General features: G+C 38.8%; 1 long non-coding RNA gene across 1 annotated transcript in view; it reads right to left on the reverse strand.

Moving 5' to 3' along the window:
- The window catches only part of LOC132535403 (uncharacterized), a 417,427-nt gene that overhangs the window by 260,564 nt on the left and 131,412 nt on the right, over nucleotides 1-25,451 (reverse strand). The gene's annotated exons all lie outside the window — the stretch shown is intronic.

Consider the following 25,451-nt stretch of genomic DNA (forward strand, 5'->3'; position numbering starts at 1 on the left):
AGCTAGATATTTTTAAAACAATATAAATCACCACTTATTTATCAGAAAATTCAATACTGCTTCCCTCCCCTCAAGTTTATATTAAGTTTTCTTAAGAAAATAATATCGATACTCTGCCTGACAGATGATAAATTCCAACAGCAGCCTTATAGATTAGCAATTATTCTTGCATATAACTACCCTAAATTTGAGATGGGATTAGTTTATGATCATTGTCTAGTGCATGTCCATGACTGCTTCATTTCTCCTATCTCCTTAATTGGCTGTATATTACCCAGTCAATACTTTTCATTTTGTGACAAGGTATTAAAGATTTTTTTTTGTCTTGATAACTACATATTTTTCTTTGTCTTTAGGCTTTTCAAAGTAGTTTCCTCTTTCTTAAGAGAACTTTTTTCCCCAAGGAAATTATTGTGAAGTTAATAGTGCATTATACTAGAAATATACTCTTGAAGTTTGTTTTTTTAAATTTATTCATTCCTTTTCAAAATATTGTGGCTTTAACATAGGCATGTTTATAAAAGAAACTAGAATGTGACAAGCAATACAAACTTCCTAACTGAAGTTTTGAGGTTAGAACAAGTATTTTGAAATCTGAATGCTCAGAGAAATTTGTCAGTCTCTTTGCCTGGAATTACTTCTGTACAATATTTTCTTAGGGTGACAACTCATGAAGAACCCAAGAGTCATTCTGTTTTAGGTGAAACTGGGTAGGGGTCATTTACAGAACAGGGAAACTATTCTTTTTTTTTTTTGCCTTCAGGGTTATTGCAGGTGCTCAGTTCCTGCACTATGAATCCACTGCTCTAGTGTCAGATAAGCACTTACCCTATGTCCCAGGAGTGATTTCTAAACATTGGCAGGTGGATGACATTCTTCTCAGCATTTTTAGAGCTCAGACTAGTAGACTAACTGATACTAGCAAAACTTTCTGAACCAAGGAGGCTATACAGAAAAAGAATTCCTTTTTAAAAAAGATAAATACAAAGGGAGAAAAGGGGAGGGAGTGGGAGTGGGAGTGGGAGTGGGAGAGGGAGAGGGAGAGGGAGAGGGAGAGGGAGTGGGATTGGGAGTGGGAATGAGAGTGGGAGTGAGAGTGGGAGTGGGAGTGGGAGTGAGAGTGGGAGTGGGAGTGGGAGAGAGACAGAGAGAGAGAGAGAGAGAGAAAGAGAGAGAGACAGACAGAGAGAGAGAGAGAGAGAAGAGCAGCACTGAAGCTTCCTTCAATTTAGTAGTGACCAGGCTTGAATCTGAGTCACACACCTGGCAAAGCAGCACACTAACTAATCCAAGTGAGCTATTTTGCTGACCCCAGAGGGAAACCAATGCAAAGGTAAATGGTGCCATGGTCTACAGTGACTACTCAAAAAGTACAGCGAGCAAGTAGAAAGACCTTAAAAAGATACCATAAAGAACTTATTCAGGGGAAGCAATTACAGAAGCCAGACCTTCCACCTTCTGCAACTAACAATGACCCTGGGTCCATGCTCCCAGAGAGATATGGGAAAGCTATCAGGGGAGGGGGTGGGATATGGAGACTGGGTGGTGGGAATTACGTGGAGTTGTACCCCTCCTACCCTATGGTTTTGTTAATTAATCCTTTCTTAAATAAAAAATAAATTTAAATTAAAAAAAGAACTTAATCAGATAGTTTCTGATTGGCCTACTCTCCTCACTTACTTCCTATTTCCCTTCCCTCATTCACTCTAACTCTCACCCTGTCAGATAAAGTAAGGAAAAAGCAAGCTGGATAAAGACAAGAACAGTGCCCATGGATGATGGCCCTTTTGGTCATTATCAGGTCACACCATCATCCAGAGCCTAGTCAATGAATCCTGTGATTCCCACATAGATAGGATTATGATGGGCCTAGACCTCTAACAGAATCCTCTCTCCACCAGGACCTCTAACAGAGTCCTCTCTCCACCATCGCTGGTCATCTCCATAAGGAACAACATCATTAACCCTTTCATGGGCCTCTACAGGTCTTTGTCCTGAAGGTAGAACAACAGTGGTAGACACAGTGGCAGCCTAGAACATTCCTAACGATGATCATGGAAAGTGACCTTAGGCCAACAGGGATGCAGAGGACAGAAGGATCCTGTGCTGTGAACAGACATGGGCCCCGGGTCAGCTCCATGGGATTTACAGTTAATAGTGTTTATATATTTTCCCCATACTGAGGAGCCTCTGCCCTGATCCAGCCAGTTCAGTAAGGAACATCTTAAAGTTTAGCTTCTATAACCAAAGAGAATTTGACCTAAAGCAATTTTCTCCTTTTGTTGCCCCTGTTGTTTTATCACTGTTGTTATTATTGTTGTTGTCATTGCTGTCGTTGTTGTTGGATAGGAAAGAGAGAAATGGAGAGAGGAGGGGAAGATAGAGAGGAGGAGAGAAAGACAGACACCTGCAGACCTGCTTCACCACTTGTGAAGCGACTCCCCTGCAGGTGGGGAGCCTGGGGCTGGAACCGGGATCCCTATGCAGATCCTTGCACTAGGCGCAATGTGCACTTAACCCGCTGAGCTACTGACCCCCGAACCCCTCACAGCTACTTTTTATCTTAAACATCACCACTGGCAGCAATACAGAATATGTTTTAATAGAAACTGTGATGAATTTGTTTCATATCAAGCTCAATTTCCAGATTATAAATTTAAATAAAGTGACTCTATACCTTTTGCCGGTCATATTCATATTATTCACATTTAATTTAAAAATGAATTCATGTTTGAGAGCTGTGGCATCATATAAAATTGGATAGAGGTAGTTGATTTAATGCTACCTTTTTTTTTTTTTTACTATTTATACCAAATTATTAACTTTGTACAATAATTTGATCTACATTATAGATACTTAGATAACCTAAAATTAGCATTTGAAACTGGCTTGAGGGTAGAAAGCTCATTTAAAAAAAAAGGGGGGGGAGTTACTTAAAAAGCTGATTTAGCCTTGGGAGAATTTGTGAGATAGTAGTTAGTTTATAATTATAATGATTTCTCCTTCTAAATCAAAAACTATTGTAAAAGTGAAGAAAATTAGAAAGGTTAGCAATGTAAAAATTAGATTTTAACTACTGTATCAAAATTACTAAATATCTGTTTTCTCACTTCTAGTTAAATTGCCCCTTGAAAATGACTATATTATCTTCTTTCACTAAAGAATATTAGAGCCAACAATGTTTACTAACCAGTTAGTATTGCTATATGAAAAGCAGGATTCTATATGATTTACAGATAACTACAATTTGTAAGAAAAAACACAGATGAAAATAATCCTACAATTGAAAACTCACTTTTTTAAATATTTATCTATGTATTCCCTTTTGTTGCCCTTGTTTCATTGTTGTAGTTATTATTGTTGTTATTGATGTCCTCGCTGTTGGGTAGAACAGAGAGAAATGCAGAGAGGAGGGGAAGGCAGAGAGGGGGAGAGAAAGACAGACACCTGCAGATCTGCTTCACGGCCTGTGAAGCGACTCCCCTGCAGGTGGGGAGCTGGGACTCGAACCAGGATCTTCACACTGATCCTTGAGCTTTTCGCCACCTGCGCTTAGCCTGTGCCGCTACTGCCAGACTCCCGAAAAGTCACTATTAAAAGCAGACTGTATGTGTAAAACTCATGGCCCTAGTAATATTTAGCATGTGATAAATATAGTTTATTACATATGTTTGTTTCTTCTACCAAAGCTGACTATGGCTGAATATGGACTCTGCACCTCATACGTCTTCAGGCCTGACTCCTCAGAGGTCCCAATGACTGCTGAGTGCATGTATGAATGAAAATGAGTAACAGTCCCCTGGTCCTAAGATATGTTAGCTGAAAAGGGCGAGCTACCACAATTAGGTATTGTAGAATTAGATTAGAATAAGGACATTTAACAACTCTGTCTATAACACTGAGCTTTGCAATGGGAAACAATAAAAGCATCCCTGTAACATCTAAATGAATATTATCCATCAGATTTGACATTTATTAAGCAAAGCTGCATGCTGGGCGCTGTCATAAACAAAGACACTTTTCCAGTGAGCTTAGATTTATCTGTGCTGGCTTTTTTTCCCCCTCCTGAAAGTGATGTAATTTCAAGGCAGATGGTAAAAGAATACAGAGAGATGACTTTAGTTTTCAACTTCCATTGACACTAGCTTAAATCAAAAACTTAGGCTGGCCGTTTACTGTATTACCTGAACTAAATATCCCAGTCATGTAGAGATACTGATGAAAAGAAAAAATGTATTTGATTAAAAAGCCATCCCCTTGTATTAACATTTTTATCACTTCTTTTGTTCTCTTTTCTTTCCTTTTCTTCTTCTTTTTTTTTTTTTTTTAACTAGAGACAGAGAGGCAAGGGAGAGAAAATAACTAGGGCACAGAAGCTTCCTGGAGGGCGGTGGGGCTGGGCTCAAGCCTGGGCTGTTAGTACAGTAAAGCAACACAGTATACAAATGAGAGATTTCCAGCTGTCCATGCCAGAGTATCTTATGTATTCTTTTTACTGGGATGACTGCTACTGATTACATATACATAGCATGCACCAATAATTGCCAACAATTTTATTAATGCCACACCATACTCTGTTTAATGGGCGTGGGTGATACTTCCTACTCTCCAAAGGTAGCATAGAAGCAGAAACAAAAAAAATCTTGTGAAGACTTTCTTTTGGGAATGTCCTATTCACAGGAGAATATTAAACTACAGGGGTAATAAAGCAGTTGGAGAAATTATTAGAAAACTTGAAGAAATACGTGGAAACATTTTCTATAATGTTTCTTTAATGAATTTTAAACTTCAATAACCATCATTGTTTTGGTAAAATTACTATGATGTAAATCTAATTTCCTAAGACTTACTTACTAGTTTCTAGGCAAGGAGGAGATGGGCTTGAGACTTGTTAAACCCTAGCAGATGTGATAACTGGCATATGTCTTACTCCAGACATGTAGGTACTATGTGCTGAGCCCACTCCCAGCACTAGAAAATCAATTCTCACATGTTATGTCTGCCACTGAATGTTTTAGAACTATTATTTTTGACTTTTAGTCATTTGAATAGTAATAATTACAGCTCTTTGATTCAATTAATTAAATCAGGATCTGACTTGCTTAGGAAACTATTAACAAAACCCTCCACTGTGTCACCCAGATACAACATCACAAATTCCTTCTGGATCTGGAGTCAGGACCAAAAGTGATGTTAGAGAAGCCATGTCTAATGTCTATTTCTTTCCTGTCTCCAGTATCATTTTCTCTAATACAAGAGAAATTATGTATTTTGGTTTGTTTTGTTTAATTACCAAGAAATCACATTATTTTTTCTCTTCCTATATCCATATGGCAGGCTATGATTACCAGAAACACTGAGAAAAGACTTTAATTGAAAACAAGCAAAGCCAGACACAGTCAAAGTGGGAAGGACAGATTTTAATTTTTAATACATTATTGCAACAAGGACAGAGTCCAGTCTGAACTAAAGTCTTTTCTGATTTGCATAGAGGACACAAGGAATTTTAAAGGGAGAATGACACTTTTTTTTTAAAGTAAAATTTTACAAGATGTGAAACTGTGAATTGTTCCATGTGAAACTCATCTGGAATTGTAAATTGATTTTCATCAAAGGTAGGCTCCAACCACCCCTAGTCATTAATTTCTTTTTTCTTTTCATTGTTTTTATCTTTACTTATTGGATAGACACAGCCAGAAATTGAGAGGGAAGGGGTGATAGAGAGGGATAGAGACAGAGAGACACCTGCAGCCCTGCTTTGCCACTCGTGCACTGTAATATGTGCGCTCAACCAGGTGCGCCACCACCCGGTCCCCCACCACTAATTTCTTAAGCAGGACGAAGATTATCCTAAGGAGTCTATTTTGAGCTCTTAGGAACTACATTCATGTTCACTCAGATTTTTATAGGTTGAAGTTAAGGCCTCGTTCTGGGAGGAGCCTGACTAGAATTTGATGAACAGAATTTATATCATCTTGGAATGGTAGGTTTCTCTTTGCTTCAGGTTGAATAAAATATATGTTGTAGGTAGCCTGGTAGTGGTGCCTGTGTTAAGCACCCATATTATCAAGTGTGAGGACCTGGGCTGGGGTCTCGCTCCTCTCCTGAGAGTGGAGACACTTCACTAGCAGTGAATCAGGCCTACAGGTATCATTCTTTCTCTCTCCTTCTCGATCTCCTCCTCTCCCAATTTCTCTCTGTCCTATCCAATATAATAAGAAGATAAAGGAGAAAAAAAAATCAGTGGGTTTAGAGACCCAAGACCCAGCCCCAGTGATAATCCTGGTATATTTATATATTGTTGTCATGGGACTTCACTGTTCCAGTCTCACATTTTCAGATAGAAAGAGGCAGAGATAGAAAGACAGAGGGAGATGGGAGACATGGAAACACACTATGCTACTAAAGTTTTCTCACAGTACAGTGGTAGCCAGACTCATGCATGAAGCCTGAGTATGACAAAGCAGGCACACTATTCAGGTAAGCTATCCTGAGGGTCCTAAGATATTGTACTTTCACAGATGTTTTTGTGAGTTTAAACTGTGATAAATCTGTTCTTAGGAGAAGCTTCATGAGTGATAGAACAGTGCTGCATGTGTCTTTCCTTTGCCCTATTACCTCCAGAGAGACAGACAGACAGACAGAGAGAGACAGATAGACAGACTGCTTTGAATATTGAGTACTGAAAATATATATTCTTCTTCAAGGGAAAGGGAAATGGTAAAATATTGCAATGTGGATTTGAAATGAAGCTATTTCGATGGCCTTAATGCCAAGAGGTCTTATATTGCAACTTGGTATTTCAAATAAGATATGGAAAAAATGGTGAGAACGAGGCTAGATGGCAAACTCTTATACATAATATGGAACTTGCAATGAGTTTTCTGTGTAGATACAATGATTCTTTTTTTTTATTAATGTTTTTCTAATACTCTGTCTCTGCATCTGAAGAGAAAGAACGCTATTAAATACATATTAGAGCTTATCACCACACTATTACTCTTAACAAGGAAGTATTGAGTACTGGAAACTAAAGAAAGGGATGGTACACTATAACCAAAAAATAAACTTGTATTTAGCAGGACTTATTCCAAAACCAGCAAAAAAAAATTCAGTTATTTTATTAGAAAACTCTGTTAGTTTTCATTTAATGTAATTTTATTAATGATTTAATAACAGTTTGTAAGATTACAGAGGAACAGATGATTCCTGAAGCAATCTCTAAATTACAGAAATGTTACTGTGAGGTATCTTTCTACTTGTGTTGTTAATCAAGCCCAAGAGGAAATAGATGAACACAGAATGCATGTAAAGAACTTTAGTATGATTAAATATTAAATGAGGAAAATGATGTAGACATACATTTTTATCTTTTTTTGATGGTTCACTACAGTTAATGATTTCCTGGCTATATAGAAATGTGACATGATAGAGGGAATGTGGAAAAAATCTTTTAGCATTTTGTTAATCTCAAGGCTACAGAGCTAGGTGATATTTTAAGAAGGTGGGAGAATATCTAGAATTTAGCAGTGAAAATCTATTTCATTAGGGCTTTAGTCTACAGCAGTCAACTTTATCTTGCAATTTCCTACGACCACTTGAAGAAATGTAGCTTTGCCTCTTCCTTTTTTATCTGCCATCTCTAAAGATATCTTTACAGGAAGAGCTTTATTCTGAGAGTAACAACTTTGCAGGAGGAATTCACACTCTTACCCAGATGGCTGAAAAGTAACAGTTTTACAGATCCAAGGATATACAGAGGTGGTGGAGAAGTGTAAATTGAAAACAAACAACATGAAGGAAATACCATCTTTTGCTTTGGATATTCAACAATGAAGATATGTATTCTTCCTCAAGGAAAAGGGAAATGGTAAAACTACTGCAATGTGGATTTGAAAGGAAGCTGTTTCAATGACCTTAATGCTAAGAGGTAATTTGGTAATTCAAATAAGATATCGGGAAAATGGTGAGAATGAGGCTAGATGACAAAACTTTATAGATGATATTTAACTTGCAATGAGCTTTCAGTGTAGGTAATATTCCTTTTTTTCTGTATTAGTATTTGTCTTCTTCTTCTTCTTCTTCTTCTTCTTCTAGCGTTTGCCCTTCTTCTGTAGCCAGTCAACAACGTCAGGTTGAGCCTGATGTAAAGTTTCGAGACCTCCTTTGAATCTGGAGAGGTGGCAGTCGTTGACTATGTGGGTCATAGTCTGTCTGGAGCCGCAGGGGCAGTTTGGGTCATCTCTGGCTCCCCAGCGATGGAACATAGTGGCGCGCACGGGCCTGTTCCATAGTGATTGAGGAGGGCCCAATCATAACGTGCTAGATCAAAGCCGGGTTGACGCTTGCAGGGGTCTGTGAGGAGGTGTTTGTTCTTGACCTCAGCTGACTGCCAACTCTGTTTCCAAGAGTCTGGAACAGAGAAGTTCAGTGTAGGCGTAGGGGACCAGATTGGGTGACGAGAAGTCAAGCGGTGGACAGGGTGGGCGAAGATATCCGCGTATATTGGCAGGTCCGGTCGAGCGTAGACGTGGGGAATGAAATTAGATGATGCCGCATCCCAACGAATATCTGGCGGGGCGATGTTGCTAAGAACTGACAGCCATGGAACCGGGGTGGAATGGATGGTTCCAGAAATTATCCTCATGGAGGAATATAATTTGGAATCGACCAAGTGGGCATGGGGGCTACAGAACCATCCTGGGGCACAGTATTCTGCAGTGGAATAGCATAATGCCAGAGAGGATGATCGCAGTGTGGAAGCGCTCGCGCCCCATGAGGAGCTGGCCAGTCTTGCAATGATGTGATTCCTCGCGCCCACCTTTGCTGCAGTTTTTATGAGATGTTTGTGAAATGACAGACTGCGATCGAGAGTAACGCCAAGATAGACTGGCTGGGCTTCATGCCGGATTCTCGTATCGCCAAGCTGCACATTAAGCTCACGCGAGGCCGAGGCATGGTGTAGATGGAAGACAGATGATACCGTTTTTGCAGTGCTAGGGATTAGTCGCCATTTTTTACAGTAATCAGATATCAGAGACATGTCTTTCGTGAGTGTTTCCTCGAGGATGTCGAACTTGGATGCCTGAGTTGCACAGCAGATGTCATCGGCATAAATGAACTTCCTTGAAGAAGTTTCTGGGAGGTCATTGATGTAAATATTAAATAGCGTAGGAGCCAGAACAGAGCCCTGGGGGAGGCCACTTGAGACAAGTCTCCATCTGCTAGACTTGTCACCCAGATGCACCCGGAATCTTCTGTTTTGGAGAAGAAACGATATAGTGTTGGCTACCCATGGAGGCAGGCATCTTGAGATCTTGACCAGGAGACCACGGTGCCAGACCGTGTCATAGGCTGCTGTGAGATCAACAAAGACATCACCCGTCTTTAAATTCTTCTGGAATCCATTTTCAATGTAAGTTGAGAGGGCCAGGGCTTGTTCGCAGGTAGATCTTCCTGGGCGGAAACCAGCTTGGGCGGGTGATAGGAATTTCTCTGTAAGAGGAGAAATACGTGACAGAAGCAGCCTCTCAAGGAGTTTGTAACACACGGAGAGGAGAGAAATTGGTCTATAGCTGGCGGCCAGTGTTGGGTCTTTCTTTGGTTTCAAAACCGCTATAATCTTCGCACTACACCAAACTTTGGGCATAGACTCAGATTCCAAGATGTGGGACAGGAATGAAGCGAGCCACTTCTTTGCCGCGGGACCCAGGTAAGAATGAGTTCTGGGGTGATGTTATCATAGCCAGCAGCTATGTCTGGGGTGATGTTATCATAGCCAGCTGCTATGTCTAATATTCTGTCTCTGCATCTGAAGATCCCAGGGGTACTTAATTTCAGGTTACCCCAAAGTGGCCCTTGGCCAATTACATAAAAAAAAGTGAAAGGATGTTTTAAAAGGACTTGGGTATCAGTGTCTCCGCCTTCTGTTCTACCCTAGCTAACTCACAAACTCTCTGCTTGGAAGCATCCGTCTTTCTTGAGATTTTAGCCTTGCTGATTGCTTCTCCAGAGCTGGATATAAATGTACCTTGAACTGGACACATTTTTATCAAAATAAATATCTCTAAAGAGCTTGATTTGCAAGTGTGAATTAAAAAAACCTACTCCGGAATGAACAGGTTTGTTTTTGTTATGACTGGAACTTCAGAAAAGAGGTAACAGGGTTTTAACCACTTTGGGCTGCCTCAGAAAATGGAAATAAAATTTTAAAGGCGTATTTAATTTATGTTTTAATTAATTTTATGTGACCAGACATAGAAACTCAGAGAGGAATGGAAGACAGGGAAAGAAAAAGAGAGACCTACAGCACTGCTTCACCACTAGTGAAGCCTTCCCTACCAGTAAGTGGGGTGTGGGGGCTTGAACCCGGGTTCTTGCACACAACAATGCACATGATCTACTACTAGGTACATCACATCCAGGCCTCGTAGATACTCGGGTTCTTGCACACAACAATGCACATGATCTACTAGGTACATCACATCCAGGCCTCGTAGATACTCGGGTTCTTGCACACAACAATGCACATGATCTACTAGGTACATCACATCCAGGCCCTGTAGATACTCGGGTTCTTGCACACAACAATGCACATGATCTACTAGGTACATCACATCCAGGCCCCGTAGATATCATTTTAAAATTTCTAAATCATGAAAAAAAACTATCTTTAAATAATAATGAGTTAATAGTTATTGGGAAATTTTGGAATCATACCTACTGATAACTAACTATGATACAGTTATTAACTTTTCCCTATTTCCAATAAAAACATGCTAAGTATGATAGAATTTTTCATCAGCATATCATTGTTTCCCTGTGGTGGATACTCCACAGACCTGTAACATAATGCTATAAGTCACTTAAAAATAATCATAATGCCAGTGACATCTCAATGAACACTAGCTCTTAGCACTTTACAATTAATTTACATTATTTAAGATGCTTCACTCTCTTAAATTCAATTTCCTCTTTATATATTTATTGAATGAACATGAATAGAGTAACTCTAACTCTAGGAATGAAGAATGTGTGAATCAATGAATTAAGAGTATGATTTACTATTAATTCATTGTGGGAATAGAGTCATAAAAACCATGAGAGGAGTAGGTTAACCTGGACACCATGTGAGGGGCTGCATGGATGATGGAACAATACATTAGTATCTCTTCTATCTGGTTATATATATATATATATATATATATATATATATATATATATATAAAATATTTATTTTATTTATTTATTCCCTTTTGTTGCCCTTGTTTTATTGTTGTAGTTATTATTGTTGTCGTCGGATAGGACAGAGAGAAATGGAGAGGGGAGGGGAAGACAGAGAGGAGGAGAGAAAGATAGACACCTGCAGACCTGCTTCACCGCCTGTGAAGCGACTCCCCTGCAGGTGGGGAGCCGGGGTTCAAACCGGGATCCTTATGCTGGTCCTTGTGCTTTGCGCCACCTGCGCTTAACCCGCTGCGCTACAGCCCGACTCCCTATCTGGTTATATTTTTTCTCCTCTCTCTCTGAGGCAAAAGCCTTGAGACTGCTCAGTATAGTCACACAAGCACAGAGTCCTTGGCTGATGCCTTTAAATCTACTGAAAAAAAGAGAAAGTGTGGTTGAAGATTAATGTTGGTAAAAGGCAAATTTGGGGGAGGAGGCAGGCTGCACCAGGATAGTATCTGTAGGGCATAAATCATTTCATGTAACTCCTCCCAATTCATCTGCATCAATGCTCAAGTTCAAATTATAGCTGTGATACTTATTAGCTGAGAAACTTTAATAGAGGCAGAGATAAAACTAGAGATAAATGCTCATATAGATGATAAATAGATATTATCTTTCTCCCTCTCTTTCAGAGCTGGGACTTGTCTGTGTGTGACTTCACTGCTCCTTGGTCACTTTATCATTCAGATAGAAAGATAAAGGCTTGGGGGCCCAACGGTAGTGCAGTGGGTTAAGCACACATGGGGCAAAGAGCAAGGACCGGCATAAGGATCCCTGTTCGAGCCCCATGGGTCCCCACCTGTAGGGGAGTCACTTTACAGGTGGTGAAGCAGGTCTACAGGTATCTATCTTTCTCTCCTCCTCTCTGTCTTCCTGTTCTCTCTCCATTTCTCTCTGTCCTATCCAACAGTAATGACAGCAATAACAATGATAATAATGACCACAACAACAGTAAACAACAAGGGCAACAAAAGAGGGAAAACAATGGCCTCCAGGATCACTGGATTCGTAGTGCAGGCACTGAGCCCCAATGATAATCCTGGAGGGGAAAAAAAGGATTTGAGGGGAGACACCACATCAGCAGAGCTTCCACCAAAGCTGTGGTGCCCCCATGTGATGTAAGAGTTTGAACTTGGGATGATGCACAGGTGGCAAGACACAGGCCTATTTTGTGAGCTCTCTTATTACCCCCAAGCTACCTCTTGAACTTGAATCTCCTCATATATAAAATGGACTAATATGTGTCCTAATTTAACATGGCAGAGTATAATACGCTCTAAATGCTTTGCATAATGTCTGACTCATATAACTGAACACTCTAATATCCTGAATCTAGTTACAATTCTCCAAAACCAGAAGGTTTGGCTGTTGAGTTTCCTGTGCTTTAACCTGACCTTTTCTATTTTTCCAGTATGTTCGATCATCAAATGTAACATGAGCTTTCCGTGTAGCTCACTGGGAGGCTGGAGTAGACTAAATAACCCATGCTCTTAAGGAGTATTCTGTACTATATGAGCTGACAGAGATACTCAGCACTACAGTAAGCTTGTATTCAAATAAGATAAAGAACTTATACTTTGTAAATTTCAGCTGATCTTGTTCCGATATGCTAATTATTACAAGATAACTCTTGTACTTTGCTTCAATCACTTTCTAGGACCACCACAAGCTTATTATCTTTCATTAATCAGGTTTGACTGAATTGACATGGTGAAGACATTTCAATGAATAGCAACCATATTGAATAATATAAACAACGTGATGTCAGAATGTAACTTATGAAAGCTATCTGCTACATAAATATAGCATTACTGAAATTTAACAACATGGAGAAGAAAGAAGGGTTAGCATGTTGACTTAAACTGGGCATCCAGATAACATCTTAATTGGAAACAGACACAATGAACGGAAAATAGCTTTGGGGGTTCTGGTTCCTGAACATTAATGCAATTGTGCAGCTATGAAGTCATGCTAATGACTTAACAGGAATTTTTAGTGTCTTTCCCAGACATCTTGCTAATGACAGATTGCAAAGCACTTTGCTACCTGAAATGTAATGCTAGATCTATACTACGTTAATGAATCAGAGACCACATAGTTGATAATCAGCAAGAAAAAAAACATCATCAAGGGCTATTAAAATGGGACTGATAATGATACTTAGTTTCTTTCCATAATCAAATCTCAATACAAAACCTGACTTACTGGCAGTTCCTATCTGGAAGAGGGTGGTTTTATTTCTTTGAAATCCATTGGGTTTCCTACAAAATTGGTAAAAACTATCTCTCAATACAGAGATATTGTTATGGTCATGTATGTGTAAATAGTTAATACATATAGAAAGACAAACTGCTCCTTATGATCATATAATCATCCTTTATAAATACTGTAGTATGAGTCAGGCAGTAGCGCAGTGGGTTAAGCACAGGTGGTGCAAAGCACAAGGACCGGCACAAGGATCCCTGTTCGAGGCCCCTGGCTCCTCATCTGCATGGGAGTGGCTTCACAAGTGGTGAAGCAGGTCTGCAGGTGTCTGTCTTTCTCTCCCCCCTCTGTCTTCCCGTCCTCTCCCCATTTCTCTGTCCTATCCAACAACGAAGACAGACAACAATAATAACTACAACAATAAAACAAAAATGGAATAGATAAATAAATTTTAAAAAGAAAATAAATCCAGTGTTAATCAAAACTTTAAAAAAATACTTTAGTATTTCGAGCCAGATGTTGGTGCAAGGTTGAGCACAGGAGGATCAGGGTTTAAGCCCTCAGTTCCCACCTGCAGAGATGTGTCATGAGCACTGAAGCAGTGTGGCAGGTGTATTTGTTTTGAAATCAAAATTCAGGATGCTTTCTAATAATATCATATTTAGTGAACTGTTGCAAAGGGTATTTTGTGTGCTACTATGACAATGTTTACAAGATAGTTGGTCGAGCCAGGTGTTGGCTTAGAAGATGAGGTATTCTCTGCAACCCCGTCAGGTCCTAGATACAATTCCCAGAAGAGTGCTGGAGAAGTATGGGATCCCATACATGCTGGACGGATGTGCTGATCTTATCTGTCTCTTCCCCTTTCTTCTGTCTGTTTCTGTTTCTGTTTGTTTTTTCTCTCTCTCAGTCACATGAAACATGAACAAGGACGTTTTATTATCCCCCAGCATGAAAATATAAATGTGTCCCTTTAAGTCATTACAGTTAACCATAGAAACAAGTAACATCATATGAGCTGATAATGAGACTGAGGTTCAGAGAAGATTCATATTGTGCATAGCTCTGAATTGCAGGTAGTTTACCCACTTTTCATGTCAAAGCCAGTGTCTTTGTTTTCTTTACACTTCACTGTACTCTGCTGATGTCTTTAACTCTCTAGTACTTTCCCTATTTAAATATAGATGGAAAGAACATATGAACATAAGAATGGATCTAAATAGAAATAGACACTTGTCTATTTCTTGCAGGAAAGAAGGGGTGGTATGGTCAGACTGTACTCAGTATTTAGTGCAATTTTAAATGGATCATTTCACTTACAGTAGTCTCATTCACTTTGCATGTGAAAAGCACTATTTTACTCTGATATTAGGATTTCTGTAGACTTTAAAGAGCTTATACATGAGTTTTGATATATAAGCAATCTTGCCACTAAAGTGCAAACTGTTTCTCAGATATTATGAGAACCATGATTGCTACTGTTGGGGCTTGACGTAACACAGAACTTTGGCGGTAGATATAGTGACCTTGTAAATTGCTTGTAAATGATCTTTTAAATGTCTATTAAATCACTAATAAAATATCTGGTAAATTTCATTAGCATTAGTCCATTATTTCCTGTCAATATCCAGAACAGGATAACTCAATACTTCCATTCCCATAATAAAAACATAATAAATATAAACATAAACAAAGAATGTAATGGATGTATTTGTTAATTATTTAGAAACAAATGTTCTAAGGCTGGGGAGATAGCATAATGATTATCAAAAAGACTTTTATGCTTGAGGTTCTGAGGTTCCAGATTCAAACCTCAACACCCACCATAAGCCAAGGATCAGGAGTGCTCTGGTATCTATCTTCCCTTACATATCGCTTTCACTATGCCTCTTACTAAAATAAATAAGAAGACATTAAAAAAGAAAGAAATGTTGCAGATGAAGATCTGGGTGTCTCCATTTTGGAAAAAGCTAGTAGGTCTATATTAGGTATATCCTGCGGAGCACATGATGTTAGTAGTTTCTGCTTGACTCTGACACCAAACATGGAGGTGGACTGAAGCTACTGTCTGGGGAGATGGTGTCAGCACTGGGAAAAGGACCAGAAAGCTGCATCAGGGGAGAGAGTAGCTCCCAAATATGGGAAAAGTATATGACTTTTTTTTTTTTTTTAGAAAGCTGCCAAAACACAGAACATGAAAGAGATACTATATAACTATTGTAACTATAGTTATAATAATATAACAATTTTTAACTGCAAACCCCATCCATTTGATCTGGGGTGCATATTCAGCACAGGAGCCTGTGCATCTCTGTAAGTCTGAGCTCACATTCTGTGGTCACGGCTAGGATCGTTCCAGGCTGCACTCATTTCAGAACCCGTCTTCCTTGAGCAGTAGAGTATATTGCCCAACTTCCCTTCATAGAATGCAACAGTCTCTACCACTGTTGATGCACATAGAGGGCCAGGACCTGTAGGGGCCCCACAAAAAAAAAGTGGGGTGAGGGGTTCCATTATGTTGTTCCGATGGAGATGACCGGTGACAGTGGTAAGATGGATCTGTTAGAGGTCTAGGCCCATCATGTCTGTGTGGCAATCCCAGGACTCCCTGACCAGAGCCCCAGGTGATGGGGTGACCTGGTAGTGACCAAAAAGTCATCATTAAAGTATGCCAGTTTTTAGATGCAATATTCTTGCCTTTAGGTTCATGGTTAGTCAATAATTTGTTCTGCTTTGTATCTTAACTTTAAATCTTAACCTCACTTCCCAGGACAGATGACCCCAACAATGTGTCCTGGAACACTGCCTCCCCAGAGCCCTGTCCTACTAGGGAAAGAGAGAGATAAGGCTGGGGGTGTGGATCCACCTGCCAAGGTGGGGAAGCATGTTCAGCAGAGAAGCAGTTACAGAAACCAGACCTTCCACCTTCTGCACCCCGTAATGATCTTGGGTCCATACTCCCAGCTGGATAAAAATAGGAAAGCTTTCCAGGAAGGAGATGGGATACGGAGTCTGGTGGTGGGAACTGTGTAGAATTGTGCCCCTCTTTTTTGAGAATTTTGAGAATTTTGTCACATTCTCAGCAAAGGATGGCATGTGTTGTCTTTACAATATTCATACAACCTTTTCATAGGGAAATTAATGTTCTCATTTTATAAATGAAGACTACAGTATTTGAAGTTGAATAGCACTGGGTTTAAATTCTATCTTATTTTTATTCCTCACAATTTTATCCTGTTTCTCTGATTTCATTTTATTAACTTTGAGATTCCCCACTATGTTGATGTCAGGATGCTATATGTAGCAGTGTCACAAGATTTTTAATCATTTCAGAACACTTGGCAGGTTTTCAAATGTGCTTGTTATGATTTAAACTAATGCATCAGTACTATGTGAACTTATTTTAAGTCACACAATTGACACTAGATATTATCATTATTTACAAATGTGTAACTGCCTTTTAAATAAGACATATTGATCAACCCATTCTAAATTAAGGTTTAATTCTCTAAGTAGGGTGGGGATACAGAATTTTGAGGAGGTGTGGTGTGTAGCTACACAGTGTAATCTTGCAGTTGTGAAACATCCAACTGATAACAAATAATGGTTTATAATAAAACAGCTTTAAGTCTATAGATATGGAAGTATTATCTGGGTACACATTTATATCACCGGGCTAACCTGAAAATATGGTAAAATATACTTTTACTACCCAAGGGCTACCTACTGCAGAATACAAACTGATGTATCAGTCAAAATGGTAGTCCATGGCCTATTCTCATATGAGAAGTAGGTATCAAAGGCCACTTTCTGTTTAATATTTTCTTTTGAGAGTAGAAGTGAATAAAGAAAGAAATTGGGCAGCAATTACTAATACTTATAAATTATTCTTTTATGCAATCGGTAGATGACTGCTCATAAGAGATTAATAGATTATAAAACCAAATCAAGAGTGACAGATTCATTTTCACATGGAAAACACACAGACAACATTTATCATAAAGATATGACTGATTTACACCGGGTAGATGCAATTTATATTTTTTGCACACATGCGAACTCTCTCATAAACGTTCAGAGCTTTGACATATCTACCATCTTCACACTTTTGGTGAAGTAAATTCTTACAAACCAGAGCATATACCCAAATGTAACATTCAACTGCTTTCATTTGTTCTATTGCTTCATGACTTATGAAATCATGTTCAGGTGAATTTTGGTCACAATGATGTTTGAAAGAAATTATTCCGTCATCAGTCATCATCTGAAGCACTTGAGTCCACAATGACTCATAGCAAAATCACTTGGCATGCAGCATGTCAACAGTGTCTTATTTAGAGTGGCATATCTCCATGATGCCTCCCGTCAGGGCTTTGAATTCAAAATATTCACATAAAGATTTATGACTCTATAGTTTATATTTGATGGCTTTTTTGTTTGCATATCACATATGATGTCACACTTTGTAAAAGAATCTGTTTCAATCACAGATGCATCATCGTTTTCAATAGCCTATTGCTTCTTTTTATTTTACTGCTATCTATTTATTTTGGATAGAGACAGAGAGAAATTAAGAGAGAAGAAGGGATCGAGACAAGCCAGAAAGAGAAAGACTAACACTGAATGAGCTCACTTCCAGGTGAAACTTAAGAACTACAGTAAGGCAGAACAGAAGGTGAAACTTGGACTGGTTGTGGCATGTTGCAGCAAAGCAAAGAACTCTGTGGTAGGAGAGAAAGGGACAGGATGAAGGGACGTTGGAATCCCACTGTATCTTCTAGACATTGATTAAAGGGAGATGAAAGCCAGTGCCTTATGTGTTAAAGACTATACTCTAAACCTTTTGAACAGCACATATAATTCCCCTTTTATTGTTATATTCTATAAGTTCTATAATGAAAACTAAGTTTTGACAAACTGTATAGCAGTGAATGACAGTGAACTATCTTCCGCTAAGTATTGACGGTTTTATTTTTTCCTAAATGGAAAAAGGAGGACCATTGTGCATACTTCATAGGAAAATTTTCTTTTTTAACATATATTTTATTGTTACATATACTTCACTTGTTCTATTTTAGTGAGAGAAGAGTGAAAGGAAGAGAAATGAGAGAGAAAAATACAGAAAAAGCCCAGAGCACTACTCAGCTCTGGCTTATGGTGGTGCAGAGGATGGAGCCTGGTCCTTGAGGCCTCAGAGCATGAGAGTCTTTTCGGAAAACTGTTATGCTATCACTCTAGCCAGAAGGACAATTATAATATATACATATATATATATATATATATATATATATATATATGTTTTTAATTCTAAGAGAACTTCACAGAATATATTGTGTATCAGAATTCTCAAAATAAGTAATCTGTCATCTCTACATAAACTTTTGTATATAAATAAGATAAATCATCAAAAAACAATAATTTCAAAAAGGCTTTATCATTAGAACAAAAATTTCAATGTGATGAATTAATGTTAAGTCTACATAAGTTAATGGTGCTGTTATTCAGTGGAATCAGAATCAGGGTAGAAGGAAAGATCAATTGTTCTCACACACCTGCATGTTATCTTAACTCCCAAGCACAGCTAAAGACACATGCATCCACTGTGGCAGGAACAAGCTGATTATTCTTTCACATATCTTCTTTTGTCATGGTAGATAATTTAAACAAACTTGCAAAATATGTTTAATGGTATTACATGCTGATTCATCTGGCACTATCTGAAACCATTACACTGAATTTTTCGGCTTCCCTAATTCTCACTCTCTTACTTTGCGATTTGCATCCTAGTTCCTTTCCTGCTATGTCAATGCTTAAACTACAGTGAAACCTTTTGCAGTACATAGGCTCCACATTGAAGAACTTCATGGATATGTGAAGTGACTTTTAATTGGAAAGGAAAATAAGCAAGGAAGTGTACACTTGAGGTCGGGAATAACTAATCATTAGGAAATACTTAAGGGATTCCGCAACCAAAACCAGAAAATTAAGTCATGGCATTTTTTTCTTAGGCAGTCCAGTTGCAGTTAAAATGTCAAGGAGATTTTTCTATTTAAATACATAATATTAATAGTGGAGAAATAAAAAAGAGGTTTCATACTGTGCTGGAGTTAAAAGTTACTAGTATTTTGAAAGACAACTTTGTAATTATGAAATATGTCCAAAAATTACTTCAGGTTAAACAGAAGAAAAATGATGTACATTGACAGTTTTGATAGTAAGTTAATGTGAGCTCTAGTGAGGCAGATGATAGTCTGTGAATAAAGAGGCAAATAAAAAAAATGTGGGGGTCGGGTGGTAGCACAGCGGGTTAAGCGCACGTGGCACAAAGCACAAGACCTGTGTAAGGATCCCAGTTCGAGACCCCGGCTCCCCACCTGCAGGGGAGTCGCTTCACAGGAGGTGAAGCAGGTCTGCAGGTATCAGTCTTTCTCTCCTCCTCTCTGTCTTCCCCTCCTCTCTCCATTTCTTCGTCCTATCCAACAATGAGGACATGAATAACAACGATAATAATAATCACAACAATAAAACAGGGGCAATAAAAGGGAATAAATAAATAATAAATAAATAAAAGTCAGTCTCCTAAATAGGATAGCTATACCAGATGAATCTTTCACGTTTGTGAACACACATTATCAGAAAAAAATATCGGAAGATATTTCAAGTGGCTTTTATTCCTGTTGAATTGGTCCAATGTTTACTATATGCACATCTGATTATTAAAATCTTAATAATGGAAGAAGATAGCTTAGGACTTACATGCCTGGTGACCAAGTGGCCTCAGAGACCTCCAGATACTCTCTGAAAAAATAAACAAATGAACAAATCAACAAATATAAAAAATGAGTAAACTTAAAGATAAATCAACTCTGAGTTGCTCAGATACATGACATATTCTTGTTGCATTTGGGTGTAACCTTGGTCACTTCTGAAATATTAATTGTAAATAAAACCATTAGTATCTTCCACAAGCACTCACTAAAACATAACCTGAGATCTGATGCCTTTGATTCCTGATTCATAAATTGGTTTAATTTTGTGACTTGGCAGGTTTTCCTGGAAGCACTTTTTGCCTTGTAACTTCAAGTTAGCTGTGAATTAACACCCAGAAGACTTCAGACAATTGGGAAAAGTTCATTGTTAACTATCCTGAATGTCTCCTTGCAAAATCACTCTAAGCTGTCACTATGACAGAGACTAAAACTATCAGATGAGCTTTATTATTTTTTTCCTCAGGGGCTCATGCTGACTTTTCATAATCTTTCTTTTCCTTTTCTTTAGACCTTATAAAGGATAACTCTGTTCACTTTTTCAGACACAAGAAACTTCACATCCTTTTCTATAAAACTATCCATTCCAGGACTAGGGAGATATCTTTTTACCAAAGCAACTACCATGTACTGAGCGAGATCTTAAACAACACAATTATTGACGTATCTTTGTGCCTTTATGCATACATCTAGTAACTAATCAGAGTTCCCCTTTCTGATACACTGAGTTTAACACAAGTATTATTTCTTTGTATTTATGTTATGTAAATAGGTTACTAATTAAGTAAGCATAATATTCTATTTTAATAAGCTTTATTGGATTAAAACTTCTTATTTTTAAATTTTTATTTATAAAAAGGAAACACTGACAAAAACCATAGGATAAGAGGGGTACAACTCCACACAATTCCCACCACCATTACTCCATATCCCATCCCTTCCCCTGATAGCTCTCCTATTCTTTAACCCTCTGGGAGTATGGACCCAGGGTCATTGTGGGATGCAGAAGGTGGAAGGTCTGGCTTCTGTAATTGCTTTCCCCATGAGCATGGGCATTGACAAGTAGATCCATATTCCCAGCCTGTCTCTCTCTTACCAAAGTGGGGCAGGGCTCTGGGGAAGTGGGACTCCAGGACACATTGGTGGGGCCGTCTGCCCAGGGAAGTCTGTTTGGCATCATGGTAGCATCTGGAACCTGGTGGCTGAAAGAAGAGTCAACATATAAAACCAAGCAAGTTGTTGACTAATCATGAACCTAAAAGCTGCAATAGTGCAGATGAGGATTTGGGGGGGTCTCTATTTTGCAGATAACTAGTAGGCCTATTTTAGTTATATTCCAAAGAGTCCGTGACTACTATTTTTTTTCTCTTTTTTTAAAAATCAAGTATTGAACTGTCAGGCACGGAACATCAACCCTTCAGCCTCATTACTGAGATGAGACCTTTCCTTTCTCACAGGACTCCTTAATTCCATTTCAGGTGGTTCACTTCCTAACAAAGCCCCCAAACCTAGATGCAGACCAGGTCCCATGAGATAAGGTATGTATGTTCACATGTATCCATAAATTAGGGCAAAATATATACCTGAAAGCAAGAGTGCACAATAATTTGCAATAAGCGAGTCAATAAATGAAGGAAACAAGTAGAAGGACCTAAAAAGACACCATAAAGTACCAAATCAAATAGTTGCTACTTAGACATAGATACCTCCTCACCTACTCCCTATTACACTTCCCTCAGTCACTCCAAAGCTAACCTTATCAAAGTAAGCTGAATAAGGAGATGAGACTGGCACACTTTAATGATCATCAATACCTGGCCACCCCATCATCTGGGGCCCTAGTCAGGGGGTCCTGGAATTCCCACACAGACATGATGGGCCTAGACCTCTAATAGATCCCTCTCTCCATTGTCACTGGTCATCTCCATCAGGAACAATATAATGGACCCCTTTGTGGGCTCTCATAGGACCTTCCCTCAATGTGGATCAACAACGGTAGAGAGTGTTCCATCCTCTGAAAGGGGGTTGGACAACATGCTCTACCTACCATCTGAGGAAGATGGGTCCTGAAATTGGTGCAACTTGGAACGTTCCTACTCATGACCACCGAATGTGAGCTCAGACCTACAGGGATACGGAGGTTACATAGGCTCCTGTGCTGAATATGGACCCCACGTCAAACTGATGGGGTTTACAGTTAACAATATTTATATACTTCTCCCATATTTGGGAGCCTATGATCAGCCTATCAGCCTCATCCCTCATCCAGCTTTCTAGTCCTTTTTCCAGCCATGACATTATCTCTCCAGACAATAACGGGTCTACCCACATACAAGATATCAGGCTCAGGCAAAAACTTGTAAAGTTATGGGTCCTCTGGAATAGACTTAAAATAGACCTACTACCTATTTCCAAAATTAAGACCCCCAAATATTCATCTGCAATATTCTTGCCTTTAGGTTCATGATTAGTAAACCATTTGTTTGGCTCTATATATTAACTCTTTTTCCAGCCACCAGGTTCCAGATGCTAACATGATACCAACCAGACTTCTTGGGGCAGATGACCCCACCAATGTGTCCTGGAGCCCTGCTTCCCTAGAACTCCACCCCACTAGGAAGAGAGACAGGCTGGGAGTATGGATCTACCTGTCAACACTCATGTTCAGCGGGGAAGCAGTTACAGAAGCCAGACCTCCCATCTTCTGCACCCCACAATGACCCTGGGTCCATACTCCCACAGGGCTAAAGAACAGGAAAGCTATCAGCGGAGGGGATGGGATATGGAGTTCTGGGGGTGGGAACTGTACCCCTCTTATCCTATGGTCTTGTCAGTGTTTCCATTTTATAAATAAACATTAAAAAAAAAGTATTGCAAGAATGTTTTGTCTCTCCTACTACTCCTTGCCTGAGTTCAATTTTCATTAACAACAATGAAACTTATCTAACATACTTCTCAGAAGTGTTTCTCCCAAACAAAACTATTTGAAGAAAAATAAGTTTTGGCATTTTCACTTCTGTCTGAAGCCAGGGACATATTAAGATGAATTACTTTTCTGTGTTTCACATGGCCACAGGGAGTGGCTCTCTTTACCACAACAGAACCCAAAGTATGTGTGAGATAAATGATTCACTTTAGACATCTCTATCTGTCCACTCTACTTTTTCTGTGGCAAAGTTTAAATACTTTGTAGCTCTTTGCACTCCCTGCATTTTTTTTTCCAGTTTCTCTAGATGCGGATGAATAAAACTGAAAATGTTCACAAGCTGTTCTGGTACCAGGTGTTCCACGTTTTCCCTGGTTTTCCAAAAAGACACCATTAAAGTTAGAAACTACTACCAGTACGCATGTTTCACATATTTGTCAGGAGTTAACTGTGTTGCAAAAGTAAAACTAATTATTTGAACCCTTTAAAGCACAGCGGATAAAAACAGACATACCACAAGCTTTACTCACTCTAACACATATTGGGTATGAAAGGCATAAAGAGGAAGTGAAATAGGCAAGAGATCTTAATTTGTGTGTGTGTGTGTGTGTGTGTCTGTGTGTATGTCAGAGTATTTTTCTACAGAATATCTGAACGCCAAAAAAACAACATGTGTGCGCGCACACACACAAACACCTTTCCAAGAACCAGCAGGATTTAGGCATATTTTTGTTTGGATGTTGTGATTGACATTGTTAGTCTAATAAAACGTTAAGGGACAGCTTTAAGTGCTGTGGCCTGAAATTCTGATTTATCCCTTCATCCTCTAATTAAAATTCAAGAACCTAAAATTATATATATATATATATATATATGTATATATATATATATATATATATATATATATATATACTTCAGCAATGGACTGTTAGATGATGTAAATATGATGGGAAATTGGAGGACCTTTGCTTCAATATGAAAAATAGGGGAGTCGGGAGGTAGCACAGCGGGTTAAGCGCACATGGTGCAAAGCACAAGGACCCGCTCAAGGATCCCAGTTCGAGTCCCCGGCTCCCCACCTGTAGGGGAGTCGCTTCACAGGTAGTAAAGCAGGTCTGCAGGTGTCTATCTTTCTCTCCCCCTCTCTGTCTTCCCCTCCTCTCTCCATTTCTCTCTGTCCTGTCCAACAACGACAATGTCAATAACAACAACAATAATAACCACAACAGCAATAAAAAAAAATACAAGGGCAACAAAATAAATAAATAAATAAATAATATTAAAGAAAATTCAAATAATTTAGTACTGAGAGATCCAAACCATTTCCACAGACAGGAGAACTAAGGAAGTAGAACTTAAAAAAAGTTTCCAGAAAAATGTAACCTTTTGATTTCTTATTACTCCAGGAGAAACTTGTAGGAAAACAATAGATCTATCAATGCTCCTGCTCCTGCTGTAATTAGGGAAAGACGCTGAGTTAATGCTCTGTCAGCTATGCACCAGCTACCACTAAAACCTTCAGAACAAGATTCACGTGAGTACTTCAAGTCAACTTTCACTTTTAATAATGCAGTGATCAATTCACAGTATTCAACTGATTTACTTTTTTCTGCTAAAGAGAGATATGTAGACATATGATGGATAGATAGATGATTCATTGATTGATAGGCCTGTGGGCACTGCACAACTCTGACTTACGGTGGTGTTAGGGATTGAACCTAGGACCTCAGAATCTCAGACACAAAACTGTTTTTTTTTTTTTTTGCATCACCATTATGCTATTTCCCCAGCTCTCAATTTGTTTAATAAAACTGTTCAACTAAGCCTGAGAACTAAACAAGTTGGACTCCCAGAGAAGCTATTTTTGAATTAGATCTTAAACAAAAATCGATTAATTGTTTATGTCTCTGTTTGAAAGATCTGTTTCTTTTCTAATGGGGAGAGAAACCAGAACTTAGCTAGTGCTCTTAAAAGCTATTAATGATGATGCAACCTTTCTTCCCCCTACCCTTCTGAACAATTTGCTTGTTGCATTTTTTCTCATGAACTTGAAAAAACTGTCCTGACTGCCTGAAAATTATCTCTACAAGGATGATTCACAGAACCTCCATTTGTCTTTTCAAACACTAGACTCATACATTCCGCTTTATAGTCAACCACAGGCAAACATTTACTTAAACACCATCAACTACAGTCAATGAAATTCTGAAAGTCATCCAGAGTCTCTTTCAGACCCAGATCCATTCAATTAATGGCTTATTAGCTTTCTGTGTATTGAGGATAAGCTCACAGTTCTGCATTTAGTTTTCACCATATATCACTAA

The sequence above is a fragment of the Erinaceus europaeus genome, chromosome 22, assembly GCF_950295315.1.
Source record: "Erinaceus europaeus chromosome 22, mEriEur2.1, whole genome shotgun sequence".
Taxonomy (NCBI): domain Eukaryota; kingdom Metazoa; phylum Chordata; class Mammalia; order Eulipotyphla; family Erinaceidae; genus Erinaceus; species Erinaceus europaeus.